The sequence below is a fragment of the Stegostoma tigrinum genome, chromosome 5, assembly GCF_030684315.1.
Source record: "Stegostoma tigrinum isolate sSteTig4 chromosome 5, sSteTig4.hap1, whole genome shotgun sequence".
Lineage (NCBI taxonomy): Eukaryota > Metazoa > Chordata > Chondrichthyes > Orectolobiformes > Stegostomatidae > Stegostoma > Stegostoma tigrinum.
Window position 1 is genome coordinate 72,767,068 of NC_081358.1, and position 15,881 is coordinate 72,782,948.

Genomic DNA, 15,881 nt, shown 5'->3' on the forward strand with positions numbered 1-15,881 from the left:
GATAGATAACACACACGCAACATTTATTGCAATAAAGCAGGGTAATTTTAAAAAAAACTTTAGTATATGTATCATTGTTTATGCCTCCAATAAATAAGTACGAAGATTGAGTCCTTGCTTTTTCAGATTAGTCAGTAAACATGAATTAATTGAATGGTTAATAGTCATAGGACAGAAATATCATTCAGTATCTTTTGTTATGATTCCTGTTAATATTACTGAACAGCCAGCTCCCAGAGTGAAATCTAATTTGGTTGATCTAAGTGTGTCAAAAGCAGAGATCAATTACTGAATATCAGTACTGTCAGTTACTGCCCATTCCTCAATTAGTATTTGGAGCAGTCTCCACTTCCTCATTATTATTTAAAAGACAAAGTGTTAAAGATCAGGTATGACTCTATTTCAGTTTGACTAGGCTATCTGATATAGCTCTCTCAACTCAAACTACTTCTAATTAAAAGATGTTTAAACACACCAGCCTCATTTTCTTCAAAATGGTCCATTTTACTTGAGTTCCTGAAAACCATGCTCAATTACTGAATTTTCACATCATCTCTTTGATTATATAGATTTTCTTCTTCCTATCTAACTAATTCGACCCAAGTCACAGTTTGCACTGCTTACTCACAGCACCAGGGACTTGCATTCGATTCCACCCTCGGGCAAATGTCCGTGTGGAGTTTGCACATTCTCCCCTTGTCTGTGTGGGTTTTCTGAGTGCTCCGGTTTCCTCCCACTGTCCAAAGATGTGCAGGCTAGGTGGATAGGCCGTGCTAAATTGCCCGTAGTGTTCAGGGATGTGTAGATTAGGTGGGTTATAAGGGAGAATGGGTTGGTGTGGACTTGTTGGGCTGAAGGGCCTGTCTCCACAATGTACACATTCTATAATTCTAATCACAGAACAGTCGAAAAAAAATCCTTCTGCAGCATCTATTTCTATCACTTCTATTGCTTGTTCCAAAACCACTAGTGAGGCTAATATTTCTGAACTAGTCAGATTATTCCCCAAGATAAAAGTGATTACTTTTGTGTTAGGATATGATGCACAATTCCAACTAAAACATTTTCACTTACCAAGTTACTTTGAATCCAACTCTACCTAATGGGACAAGTTTATAACTGCCATATAGACCTCCAATTCATTTTTTTCCTTCATTAACCCCTCTGGAAGCTAGAGTATATCATCTGTCGGCACATTCAACCAACTTGCTCCAGTATCTTTTTTGGTTTGCCTCCGAGTAGAAAGTGTAATATACCTCTCCTCTGGCAGAGGGCAGCAATGATTCCGATTGGGGTGAAGATTTGCATCGGCGCAGTCACCATCACCAGGAGGACCTCAGCAAGATGCCCAGTGAGTGAGTGAAGACATGTGTCCTTCAGAGGGCAGCGACGACACTGACTGGCATCATTAATAACATTGCATAAATGCATAGACTGGTGTAGGAACAGCAGCCAAGATTGTCTGCTGGGCAAACTGGGTTGCAAGTTGGAGGACTGCACCAGCATTATAATTATGAGTCTCATTGTGAAACCGAGTAGCAGAAACAACAACACAATTGAATTTTACATTCAGTTTCAGGAAGAGGAGAGTAGGTCTGACACTAATCATTTTAAGTGTAAATAAGGGCAAATAGGACAGCGTAAAAGCAGAGCTGGCTAAAGTAAATTGGAAAATTAGGTTAAATGATAAATCAATAAAAGATTCAGTAGCAAATACTTAAGAGGATATTTCAGAATTGATAATAGTCCAACAAGAAAAATCCCCCGGGAAGGATCCACTACTTGTAGTGGACTAAAAATCTTAACATCAAACTTAAAGAAAACACACCTGAGCAAAACAGGTGGCAGTTCAGAAGATTCAATGAACATGAAAAGCAAAAAATTAGTAAGAAGGGAAAAATTGGAGGAGACAGTTAGCTAGAAATATAAAAACAGATAACATGAGTTCCTGTAAATATTTAAAGAAACAAGTTAGTAAATGAGTATTGGTCCTATCAAGAAGTGAATCTGTAGAATTAATAGGAAATAAAAGAAATGGCAGAAATTACACAAGTATTTTGCACCTACTTCACTATAGAGTATACGACATCCCAAAGGCAGCAATAAAACAGAGAACGTAAGAACTCAGGAAAATAAAACAAACAATCACTAGAGAAGTGGTATTAAACTTAATTGTTTGAGCTATGGGCTGACAATTGCCTCGGATCTAATGGACCTCATCCTAGGGTCCGAAAAGTAGCTAGTGAGGTAGTTTACATATTGGCTTCAATTTTCTAAAAGTCACTTGATTCAGAGAAAGTCCAATTAGATTGGAAGATATCAAATGCAACTCCTGCATTCAAAAAGGGAGACACAGAGAGGGAGAGAAAGTAGGAAACTGCGTGTAAGTTACCTTCTAACTTTTTCCATTGATCGGCCAAGTTATTATGAAAAGTGATAACAGCATTTGGATAGGTTCAAGACAATCAGGCAGAGACAACATGGTGTCATGGAAGGAAAATCATGTTTGACTAATCAGTCATCGAAGAGGTATGGATGCTGTGGATAAAGGGGAACCAGTTGATGTGCTGTACTTAGGATTTTCATAAAGTATTTAACAGGATACGATATCAAAAAGTAATTGTGGAAAACAAAAGCTGAGTGTGTAAAGGGTAGCCCCCACATTGGCTTGATAACAGAAAGCAAAGAGCAAGTGATGATGGGTCTTGCTCACTATGTCAAGATTTGACAAATAACATGTCACAGGGATTGGTGCTGGGACCTCAACGGTTTATAATTTATAAAAATGATAAGGATGAAGGGACCAAAGGTATGGTTGCCAAATTTGCTGATGATACAAACATGGGTTGGAAAAGAATGCTGCGGTACGGATGCAGGGATGTTAGAAAAAAAGCCGATAGGTTAAATGAGATGGCAATAAATAATAGGTGATGAAGTATAATGTGGGAAAATGTGACTGTCCATTTTGGCAAAAATAAAAATAAAGAAATCGTCTAAATGGTCAGAGATTGCTGAGTTCTGAGTTGCAGAGGCACCTCTACATCCTTGTGCATGAACAACAGAAGGTTACTATGTACATACTGAAAGTAATAGGAAAGCTAATAGAATATTAGAATTTACACGATGAGAATTCAATACTATAAAGACATTTCTTGTTGATTGTGGATTGAGGATTGAAAGTTAAAACCAAGGACTGTGGAAGGAATTGCTGCTTCTTAAAAAGAAGTTAGGGAAAACCAGGTGCAGGTTGGATTTACCCCTTTGTTTTGCAGATAGTAAGTGAAGGTGTAAACAGACAGCACAATGTCAGAACATGTGTATGCAAAATGAAATTTGGCTGGCAAAAGCTGATAGGTCACTACTGCACAAACCTATCATGAAAGCCAAAGGATTGAATGGTTTCTGGGTGGCTGAACAGCTTCTGGGTGTAAATGTAAAGGAGAAACATTCACATCTCTGGAAGATGAGTTGGTCTCTCTCTCTCTCTCTCTCACAATATATCTCCAAAATACCAGAAATCTGAAGAAAGCCAATTATTTTCTCCCACTGGTTACTGTAAGCTGTAGCCTTTAAGCAGTAACCAAGAAATTTTGCCAATTGCCAGTGCTTTCTTTGAAGTGAAATCTCAAAAGCAAAGTTAGACGACAATGTTCTGACATGCCAAAAGATTTTCTAAAGCAATTCTTGTGACTGCTGCTATTGAACTGCAGTTCCCAGTTTTCGCCAACCCCCGTCCCTGCCTCGACATTAACCAATATTTTTGTTGGCTACATCTGACTCCGTACATATGTGTACGAATTAGAGTTTTATCCAATAGAACTATGTTGGCAGTTCCAAGCTGTTTACTTGCTGAAATTTACTCATTTGTGATAAATAGTAATTCTTGTTAAGTACTGGAACTTGGCCCATGTCTTCTGTGAACTTCATTCCATCAGACAAGTAAATCAGAGACTGAGTGCACTTTGGTTAAGACATGAACTTTTCTGACTACCCCAGGAGTGGTGCGCCTCAGGAATCGACACACTTTCCCAAATGTCCCACAATAACACAAAAGTAAGGAAGTTTTGCTTCACTTATACAGGGCACTGGGTAGACCATCTCCGTAGTAGTGCATAGCACTGCGTCAACTTTTTTAAGGAAGGATGTAATTGTGCTGGAGCTGACTAAATTTTATAGACTAATGCAGTAAAGCGGGTTCTGTTATGAAGAAAGGCTGTGCAGGTTAGGCTTGTATTCACTGGAGTTTAGAAGAGCAAACGGCAACTTGATTAAAACAAAATCCCAAAGGGTAGATGTAGAGAAGTGCTTCCTCTTATAAAAAGGGGATCTAGAATTAAACACTGTTTAAAAATCAGAATTCCACTAGGCCTGCCTGTGACTCATTACCTGGATCTTTAGATTAGAAGTCCAGCAATGTTCTGGGGACCTGGGTTTAAATCCTGCCAGGACAGATGGTAGAATTTGAATTCAATAAATATCTGGAATGATGACCATGAATCTATTGTCGGTTGTTGGGAAAAACCCAACTGGTTCATTAATGTCCTTTAGGGAAGAAAACAGCCATCCCTACTACAGACCCACAGCAACGTGGCTGACTCATAACTATTCTCTCGGCAATAAATGCTGGCCTAGCCAGTGACACCCTCAGCCCGTGAATGAATACAAGGAAAACTAAAAAAAATACATTAGGCAAAAATCTTTAAAAGGTCACGAATCTTTGGAACTCTCTCCATGAAAAAAAATGTGCTGAAACCAGAGACCTTGAATATTTGTAAGGCAGAGACAGACAAATTCTTTAAGGGGTTGAAAGGCTTCAGGAGTAGGCAGGAACATGGATTTGAGGTTACAATGATCTTACTGAGCTGTGGAGCAGGCTTAAGGGGCTGATTGGTCTACACCTGCTCTTAATTTGTAAGTTAGTATTAGTATGTTGTGCAGTCTCATGCTTTGCTGTTGCCATCTCCAGAGATTGGTTGTGGTCACCATAGAAAGCTAGGTCCGACAGAACATTCAGTAACTCCTAGAAACACATATAGACCTGGACTCAATCCTGAGTAGAAACGGTGCAATGATGAATGGCAAAATAAACAAAAAAAAAGGGGGTGGGGGGGGGGGGGGAAGAAAAAGGGGCTTCAACCTCTCTGTGTGTCCTGTCCTTTCCAAGAGATGGAGTGATGTCTGCAGGCACACAGATGGAGGAAGAAACATGCACAGGCAGCCCACTATTTTCACCTCAGGCCTGTAGGCTCTATATTTATATGGCAAGTCCGGTTTCTGGTCAATGGTAACCCACAGGATGTCGATAGTGGGGGATTTAGTGATGGTAATGCCATTGAATATCAACGTGTGATGGTTTAACTGGCTTGTCAGTGCAAGCCTGATATTTTCTAGGTTTTGTTGTATTTGAACATGGACTGCTTCAATGTAGGAGAATTCACAAATGGTGCTGAACATTGCAAAGCGAACATCATCGCTTCTGACTCAATAACAGAGAGAAGATTATTGAGCCTGTTAACCCAACTCAGTTCAATACATTGTGAAGTTACCTCATGATGGAGAAGACCCTTCTACTACATGACATGCTCTACCATGTGGAGAATTCTGATCTGGCTGCAAAAATCATGCAACTCGTGAACCTTCTTCTCGTGAACCTTCCACAAATTAGAAAAAAAAATCAGAATGATCACACGGTCAATGGGAGAATGTACTGACAATGACAAGAGAAACAATCACGAAAGTTTCAGCAATATTTGACCAGGTACTCGGTGCATTTGATGTGTACATGATATTAGATAGAATGCAGTAGCTGACCTGGCATCCAGGATCCAGATGACTTATTCATGAACAAGATACGACTCAGAAATTGCAACAACACCCTTGAGTAAAGAACTAATCAGAGAGCAAACTGCCATGAGATTGAGTGACAAGGCCCGATTAAAAAAAGGTCCTCAGTCCACAGAGCACCTTAAACTGATGAAATATCAGTGTAGGCAGTGACAGCCATGAAAGCAGAACGCACGCTTAGTGGGGAACAAGATTCATATAAGCAGTTTATAGAGTTGGTAGAGTTTGTTCACCAAAGAGACTTCAACATACTTGCTAACTTAGCCATGACCAGAAGACAGCATCATAGACACCAAACTCTTGTTCCAGGCATGACACCAAGCAAATCCACTGGTGGAAAGTATTTCATGATATCAAGGACACATTCTGTCAAAAGGGAGACACAGAACGCCAGGTCCAAAGATTAATGTGCGGACAGGAAGTCTCGTAGCGATTCGGGAGATCTTTGAGAAGTATCCCAGATGACAGAAGATAGTTGAAATGCAGATTTTTTGTTAATGGACACACAATGATGTTAAACACCACACTAAACCCCCCCTAAAATATATTAAGAAGGTAGTCAAGACCCAATGTTTTCTTATTTTGAAAAGGGTAAATGTAAGACATTGCGTCCTAGATGCAAGTCAATTGGTCAAAACAACGACATTAGGCAAAACATTATTTTTCTACTCTAGTTAAAATAGAGAAAAAAAATTTAAAAATTGGCTTAACTATAATTCTACAGAGATACTTAAAATAATATATATTAACAAGTTAACTACTCCAATACAGTAACATCTCATAAACACACCTTTGGCAAAGGCAAGCTCAGTAAAACGGATTCAAGCCGGAGGAGAACCTTAACTTTTAGCTGTTACAGAGAAAGGAATAAGCACTTCCGCATCCAGCTTCAAGATCTCCGTAACCGCAAAGTTAATATTAAAAACCCTGGTTCTGTGGGAGCATGACCCCACCCGTTCAGACTGCTACTATTGTTCCAACTTTTAGAAATTATCCAAGGTGTTACAAGCTGTTTATTTTAGTGGATTTGAGCAGACTGATTCACACCTGTCTTAGCCGTTCTTCTTTTAAAAAAACAAAATACACCTCCTAAAGCCATCGTATCATTACAAAGGAAACAGCTATCCCAATCAATGGGGAAGTGATAGCCTAGAGATATTATTGCAAGACTGTTAATTCAGAGATCCAGGTAATATTTTGGGGACCCAAGTACGAATCCTGCCAAGGCAGATGGTAGGATTTGAATTCAATAAAAATCTGGAATTAAGAGTCCAATGCAAACTATGGGGCCATTGCCAGTTGCCGGAAAAAAAAACCCATCTAGTTCACAAATGTCCTTTAGAGAAGGAAAATAATCCTTATCTGATCTGGTCTACATGTGACTCCAGATCCACAGCAACGCAGTTGACACTTAACTGCCCTCTGGGCAATTACAGACAGTCAATAAATAGCGGCTTAGCTAGCACCACCCTCATCCCGTGAATGACTAAAAACAAAAATTCTGTGAAGTGGCTGCGACCACAGATTCTCCCATACTCTATAGTATGCCTCCTTGGCCCAAAGTGCATCTCAGCGAGGCTCTTACACTACATGACAGTTGGATACGGACATAGCTGGATAGGAAGATGTAACCTTTTGTCATTTTGAATCAATGAGTATTCATGGAAAAGGGATGATAGTAACATCTGCATCCAGAGCAGAGACCCAAAAGGACCAGTTTTCAGAAAACAGGAAGAATGTCACTAAAACCTTGGCAGACTGCCAAATGCATAAACCATCCCAAAACAGCACGACGTAGCAGAGTCTGAAAGGGTGCTCAAAAGACATTGCACAACTGGGAGAAAACTCCACCATCAACATTAAAGTTCTGTCAGCCTCATCTCTCATAAAAGATAGATGATGACAAGCAAAAGACCAAAAGGGAAAAGGATACCTTTAATCCACATTGAGTGAGGAAGCTGAGTCACAATCCTACACAGAAACAAGTGTAGAAATCTAAATTTTCATATATTTTCTATGACTTCGCACTCCTCTAGAAATGAGGGGATCAGTCTGGCAAAATTGCATGACTAAATCAAGCAATTTTCACATAACACAAAAAGTTTATTTGGTAACAATAAGCATCACCTTCAATTAGAAAATCTAATAGACCTGTATAAACAACTGTTTTCCCCCAAACAATACATTTATGTTGTTTGCTGCTGTTTAGTTTGCAGACAACTGTAATTAATATTAACCAAACTTATCTTTTTACAATCAGAGATAAGTATGCCTTTACTTATGTAGTCTACAAGAATTTGGCCTAGGTCTAGAACTGAAATGCCAAATTTTCCAAACCACTGTAATGCAAGATTTGAAAAAGCAGGATTTTTTTTTTAAAACTATCTACTAATATATATAAAACTCAATAATTCCAATGACTATGTTGTTCAGTTTTATTTCTGGTTTAAAGATTTCAGAATCCAATTATTTTAATCATGAAGCAACAAGCTTCAAAATATTCTTTCTGCATGTGCAAATGCCTAGCACTTTCCAGAGTAACATTTACCTTTTATTCTGATAGAAGTAAGATTTGTAGAAGATCCAGAGTAACACACCATAGTCTATTTTTGGCCTATTTTGTTTTCTTATACACTGAAGTTTCCATGCCACTTCAGTTTCTGAAGAAAATAAGAACAAACTATGCATCTTCCTGAATTTAATACACATGGAAAATTATTTTTTAAATTCTCATGGTTATTTTTGTGCTGAAATCAAAGTAGATAATGCATGACTTTTTATATGTGAGGATACAGTCATATGCTTAGCAAACTGGTATGGGAAGTTAAGAACAGCTGTTGAATTTAAATTGTAGCCAACAGTATTTCTGCCCCGATGCTTGCTTTTGGTAAGTCTGACTAATCAGCGCACAATATCTAATCACTTCTTCTAAAGGTGTGCTCTCTACTAAACAACACTAACCTGTTTTTTTGAATCTCATTTTTGAAGATTTTTCTTACACTACGGCTGGCAGACATACTGGAAATAGATCCTTCTCCAGTTAAAAATAGCAGGTAAGAAAATGATCAAGACACTCATGCTATTCTGAAACTTCTAGAGGATCCAAATGTTGCTCAATAAACTCCCTGCGACAACCACAAATAATGAGAACCTATGTCTCAAGCTATTAGAAAAAAACCAAAGTGAAAGATTTAGCAGTTTAGCAGAAATGAACTTGCTGTCAAGTCCAGCCACAATAACTTGTGAACAAGTATATAGGAAACAATTAAACAGAAACACAATGTGCTTAAGAAACACAGCAGGTTTTCTGTGGAGACAGAAAGAGTTAAAAACTTTTCAGTCAGATAGGACCATTCTTCAGAAGGTGGAAATTTTTTAAAAACTGCGAGTGACAGTGGGGGGGGGGCAGTGTTGGTATAAAGGAAGAACATGGTGAGCGTATCCAAGCAAAAAAAGAGTAAGGTGGTGAAAAATGTTAACTTTGGAAGAAAAAAAAACAAATGTGCCTGTGCTGCTGAGAGTAAAACCAACAAGATACAGCAGGGGGAAGAGTAGATGACATAAGAAAAGTTGAGACCAAAGCTTATTCTTTGAAGTTATTGAAGTAAATACCAAAGTCCCAAAGACTGTAAAGTGATGTAGTGTAAAATGAGGAGTTGTTCCTCCAGTTTGTTCTGCTTCATTGAAAGCACTGTAGCAGGCCAAGGATGGAAATGTTAGCATGGGAGCAAGGTGGTTTATTAAAATGACAAGCGACTGAAAGGTCAGGGTCATTCTAAAGAACAAAGTGGAGATTTTCCACAAAGCAGCTATCCTGTCTCCATATGTTATCACTACTGTGATGAAGAACTCATTGTGAGCAGTGAGCACAGTAAAAGGGATTGAAGATACAACTAAACACTTTCATCTGGAAGGTATGTCTGGGGCATGGATGCTGAGAACAGATGTGGTGAATAGGCAAGTGTTACACTTTCTGCAATTCCGTGGGGAAGTGAGGAACTGTTGAGATTGATGGAAGAGTAGACCAGGGAATCACAGAAGGAACAGTCTCCATGAAAAGCTGACAGTGGAGGAGGGGGGGGGAAAAAGAGGGGTTGGAGAAGAGACAACATGTTTGTTGGTAGTTAAGTCTCCTGCTGGAGGTGATGGTGTTATGGACCAGATGAAACCCCTCAAAAATACTATAAGGTAGCCTTGACCCTACCTTTTTCTTTTTTTAAAAAGGCAATGGAAATGCACAGTGTTCCAGAAATAATTTGATTGGTAAAATTACTCAACATTAAGCAATACAACTTATTTAAACTCTCCAGTTAAAGCATAAACAAAAGAAAGCACTTAGAATAACTTAATTCTATTGGAAATCTTAAAAGTCAGAGTCTGAATGTACAGCGCAGAAACAGACCCTTCAGTCCAACTCATCCATGCCAATCATGTACCCGAAATAAATCTAGCCCCATCTGCCAGCATTTGGCCCATATCCCTCCAAACCCTTCCTATTTTTATACCCATCCAGATGACTTGTAAGTGTTGAAATTGTACTAGCATCTACCACTTTCTAGTGGCAGCTCATTCCATACACACAATTACAGAATAATAGATACCATAACAATTAACTGTTCCAATATAATAACATCCCATAAACAAACACCGTGGCAAAAAAGGCAAATTCAGAAACAGATTGTGTTTCACATGCAATCCTACAGCTTAGAAAGAGAACCTCCAGCTTCCAGCTGTAATCAAGAGGGGAAAAACAGTTTCCTCTTCAAGCACACAACAGCACCTGCTGAACCCAAAAGCTAAAAAACACCAAAACGAGAAATCCTCATTGGAAACAGCTAGCCACACCCATCCAGGCTGCCTCCACTTCTCCAAATCCAAAAAACACCTCAAAGCCTTCCAAGCTGTCCATTGATTCACAGACTGCTCAGCACCTCTCGTTCAATCCTTCTCGCAAAAGAAACCACCTCCCAAACCATGTCGCAGGAGAAAATGGTCATTTGAACATAGAGAATGATAGAGTGGAAAGTAAGGATATAGGGAACTTTATCCTTGTTTTGGACGAGGAAAAGGTGAGGGCAGATGTGTGAGAGATGGTATTGACACAGTTGAGGGCTTTGTCAGTCGTAATGGAAAAAGGAATCTTTGGCTATGGAAAAGAAGGAAATTTTAGAGGCAATCTGGTGGAAGTTGCCATCATTGGAACAGATGTGACAAAGTCAGTGAAACGGGGAAAATTGGAATGAAATTAGGAAGCAGTCCTGAGGAAATCAGTCAAGATAACTTAGAGTTGGTGTGATTCGAGTACAACATCAGGGATATTTACAATTCAAAATGGATCATTTTCTACCATCTCCAGCACTTGTAGCTCTGCTGAGATACTGAAGCAGTCCATGTCCAAATGGTGCAAGATCTGGACAATATTCAGGTTAGGGCTCAACTGTCAAGTAACATCCATACCACACAAGTGCTAGGCAATGACCATCTCCAACAAGAGAGGATCTAACCAGCCATCAATGGCATTACCATCATTGAAAGACACATTATTAACATCTTGGTGCTTACTATTCACCAGGAATTCAATCAGACCAGCCATATAAATATACCTGTTACAAGAATAAGTAAGTTCGAGGGTAGGCACTGTGGAAAGTAACTCACCTGTCTCCTCAATGCCCGTCCACCATTTACAATGCACAAGATAGGAGTGTGATGTGATGGAATGCTCACTCCACTTGCTTGGAAGGGTACAGTTTCCAACAATCAACAAATTTGACACCATCCAACATAAAACAGCCTGCTCAATTGACATCCCATCCACCACCTTCAATATTCACTCCCTACATTATAGCAGCATTGTGGCCCACTTACAAGAAACACTTTCGCAACTCACCACAGATATTTTTGCAATACTTTCCAAACCCAGAACCTCTACCACCTTGAGGGTCAAGAGCAGCAAATACATGAAAACACCACCACCTGCAAGTTCCCCTATAGACTACAAACAATCCTGGAACTCCCAACTCCCATTGTGTAAGTGATAATGGAAACTGCAGGTGCTGGAGAATCCAGATAACAAAGTATAAAGCTGGATGAACACAGCAGGCCAAGTAGCATCTCAGGAGCACAAGAGCTGACGTTTCGGGCCTAGACCCTTCATCAGATAGGGGAATGGGGAGAGGGTTCCGGAATAAATAGGGAGAGAGGGGGAGGCGGACCGAAGATGGAGAGAAAAGAAGATAGGTGGAGAGGAGAGTATAGGTGGGGAGGTAGGGAGGGGATAGGTCAGTCCAGGGAAGACGGACAGGTCAAGGAGGCAGGATGAGGTAGTACGTAGGAAATGGAGGTGTGGCTTGAGGTGGGAGGAAGGGATGGGTGAGAGGAAGAACAGGTTAGGGAGGCAGAGACAGGCTGGGCTATTTTTGGGATGCAGCGGGGGGAGGGGACGAGCTGGGCTGGTACACTGATGTTCACCCTAAAGACAGCAGAATATCATCTTGTCCACGGCAAGTAAGAGTTTACAATAAATACTGGTCTAGTCAGTGACACCTACATCCCATGAAGAAATTATTTAAAAACATCATAAGTACCTATCACACTCATCTTGGCCAATCAATCTGCATCACTTCCAAGAACAAGCTGTTCAAATTCATATTCTGTATGATTTAAAACCTCAGGGGCACCCTCTTCATCAGTAACCTCCTATACCTTACAGCTCCACTGGAATATTTTCTGAACATCGGCTTCAGTGATTATTTGTCTCTCCATCAATGTCAGAGGAATTGCTTCCCTACGGGCAATGTGAATTTACCTACAGCACAAGAAATCCGACATTCAAGAAGACAGCTCACCACTACCTTCAAGGGCAACTTGGGGTGCTCAATACATGCTATCCAACCAGTGTCACCCACAAATGACTAAATTTCAAAACTCATACAACTCAATTTGTCCCACGGATAATGACATGTTGTCATCTCAATCTACTTTAGAAGCATATAATACAGTACAGACTAGGCCATTCATCCCAGAGTCTGTACCTACAAAAAGCTACATTAAGTCCACATTGGTTTCACTTTTCAGCAATGGTGCATAGCCTTGAATGTCATGACATTTCAAAACGTTCATACAGAACTTTGTAAGCATTATGAGGTTTCCCACCTGACTACTCTCCAAGGCTGCGCGTGCCAAATTTCTCTCTGGTGAAAACTATGTCCTCAAATCCCCTCTAAACACTTGTCTTTCACCTTGAACTAGGGGGAAACAGCTGCTTTCCACTCATCTTGTTTGCCTCAAGTCAGATACCCTCTCAGCCCACTCGGTTCTGCAGAAAACAACTTGAGCTTATCTAGCCTCTCCTGACATCTAAACTGCCTCAGCCCAGGCGACAACCCGATGAATCTCTTCTACACCCCCTCCAGTACAATCACATCTCTTATTTTGTGTGCAGACTGCACACATTTTTCCAGTTACGGCCTAACCAAAGTCCTGTACAGGACCAAGATATCATCCCTATGCCTCAACTGATAAGAGGTAGTTGTCCTGGATACCTTAAATACATTAACCTGTCTTAGCAACTTTAGGGATCCATGGACAAGAACCCTAAGATCCCTCTGTTCTTCTGAGTTTCCTATTATCCTGCCATTCATCGAATACTCTTTTCTCTTGTTACTTCTTCCAAAATGAATGACTCCATATTTAAATCAGGGTAAAAGTCCATCTGCCATGCTAACTGTCCTGATCAAACCTTGCCTCTCCAAGTGGAGATTAATATTGTCCTTCAGAATTTTCTCCAAGTTTCTCCAGCACTGATTTGAGACTCACTGGTCTGTAATTTCCTGGATTCTCTGTACTGCCCTTCTTGTAAAATGGAACATCAGTTGTCCTCTTTTTGGAATCCCTTCTACCTCTTCACTTTCAGCTCCTCCTTTTTGATCCTACTTTCAGTCACCTTCAGTTTCTCATTCCTTGGCGTTATGCTCTAATTTTATTTTGTTTCTGAAGTTGCTTTGGGATGTTTTTCTACCAATGAAAAGTGCAATTTAGCTAACTTACTATTGCTTTCAATTTCAACAAAAAGTAGACCAGAAAAGGGCAAACCCAACAGAGAAGTAAATTATTCCAAGCACCGTAAAGGGCATAGCAGTTTGAAGACAGAAGTCTTACCAATGTGTTCAGGTAAACAATTCACAATTACCCACAGCCAACATTATAATAAAGCATATTTTGATTGTAAAACAAAACTTTGACATTAATTTATATAATCACAGGAATTCAACTAAAATATTTTGCATCACTGTGTTGCTTTTGAGTTTTTGCAAGATGTTCTCATTCTCAATGGCAGTTCTACAGAGAGAAAAAGCAAATATTGCACCTACTTAACACTTCAAATACAACTGAAAAATCAATTATAAGAAAACTCAACTGAAATAGAAGCTTGACGAAAAATATAAAAACTTGCTTCACACCCAGAAGGCAAGTAAAAATCTTCAAATTACTATCTCAAGTTTTAACGATGAGAGATCAACCGTGACCCAAACATTTTCAGCAATCACAAAGTATTTTATCCTTACTCATTATATATATCTGTAAAATTACGAAGTACGATGAGAAGATAACGTATCCGGACAAAAATGAATTACATCTTAACTAAATAGTTGAACTAAAAAGGATTAAATTACATCAGTATCAAAACACGAGATTTTTTTACTACATTTCTTTTAGGCGTGTTAAATGTTGCCATTAAAAAGGTACGCAATTAGCACTTTGATTTTGAGCCTCTCGATGACGATGTGTAAATTATTACTACTTTCAAACTCTGTATTAAAATGTCATTAAAACAGGCTCCTGAATGAAATTGAGGGTTACTTCGCACTTACTTCTAAGAGTTACGATTCTCCCACGCGGCAACATGCTGATCACAGGGATTCTTGTGGTACCCCGGGTTCGCCATTCATTTAAAAAAAACTTGCAATATTTTAACAATTTAAAATTCCGGAAATAGACTGTTTTTTTTGTACTTCGGTGGCTCCTAATTGGAGCTGTATACATTCCCTATTGAACTCCTCCCTTGTGTACAGCCCACAGCTGTCGGGAAAGGTTCAGCTGCGAGCAAACATCGGGCCTCAAATCTCCCGAGTGCTTGTGCCGCCCACCCTCTTGAATGACAAAGCAGCCTGGCTGGAGAATGAAAAGCACTATGACAATCTCCAGGCGGCTGGGCGGCTGGGCACCCGGGCACCCACCCACAAAACACACACACACACACCTGGGCTTCAACCTCTGAACAGTAGAATGGGATATTTTATGCATAATACCCAAAGCCCTTTAAAATCACTGACCGCCTGCAATTTACTTACTGTTTCTGTTGTAAATCTCGCACCAGCGATGGCCGAAGGAACAGAAGTCCTTTCAAAAAGAACCGGGATTGGTTGGGGTGGGCAGATTTTTATTTTTTTTAAATGTAAATTTTGGCCGCGGGTAAAATCGATCATGAAGGAATATTCTCGAGTCAAACTGGTTTCTTCCTGTGTCACTTTCAAATTCTATATAGAATTCACGGATTTCTATCTCGAAAACGACAGAAACTCCTCTGACGTTGGTATGTACGAGACTGGCTTGGGGTAGTCGGTGCTTCCTTTCTGCAAACTCGGGTACTCAGCGCTGCCGACGGGTGGAAATCGCCGCTCGCGCCGTTTCCATGGCGACTCCTCCTCGGACTGAGGAATTGCCATGGCTTCCCCTCCCCCTATCACGTGAACATAGGCAGCCACGCGCCGTGTACCCACTCCTCGAAAATGTTCCTGTGGCGGGTTGTTCCGCCTTCATGATGGGGGGGGGGGGAATGAGGTGCAGAACAGCATGCACCGTCAGAGATAACAAGGTGTAGAGCAGATGAACACAGCTGGCCAAGCAGCATCAGAGGAGCAGGAAAGCTGACGTTTCGGGCTTAGACCCTTCAGAAACGCACCATCATACGTCTCTCAGGAGAAAGGACTGCAACGGCGCGACACCTGCTAACACTTTATTAATAGGATTGTTGTCGC

General features: G+C 40.2%; 1 protein-coding gene across 2 annotated transcripts in view; it reads right to left on the reverse strand.

Annotated features, from left to right (window-relative positions):
* The window catches only part of mapre2 (microtubule-associated protein, RP/EB family, member 2), an 86,155-nt gene extending 70,562 nt beyond the window's left edge, over positions 1-15,593 (reverse strand). The window contains exon 1 of one of the 2 annotated variants that reach the window (XM_048529047.1): positions 15,195-15,593. The gene's annotated coding sequence lies outside the window, so the exon portion shown is untranslated. Of the gene's footprint in view, positions 1-14,714; positions 14,926-15,194 lie in introns of those variants that run through there. The other variant, XM_048529048.2, reaches the window with a different exon arrangement.
* Positions 15,594-15,881: the final 288 nt, after the last annotated feature.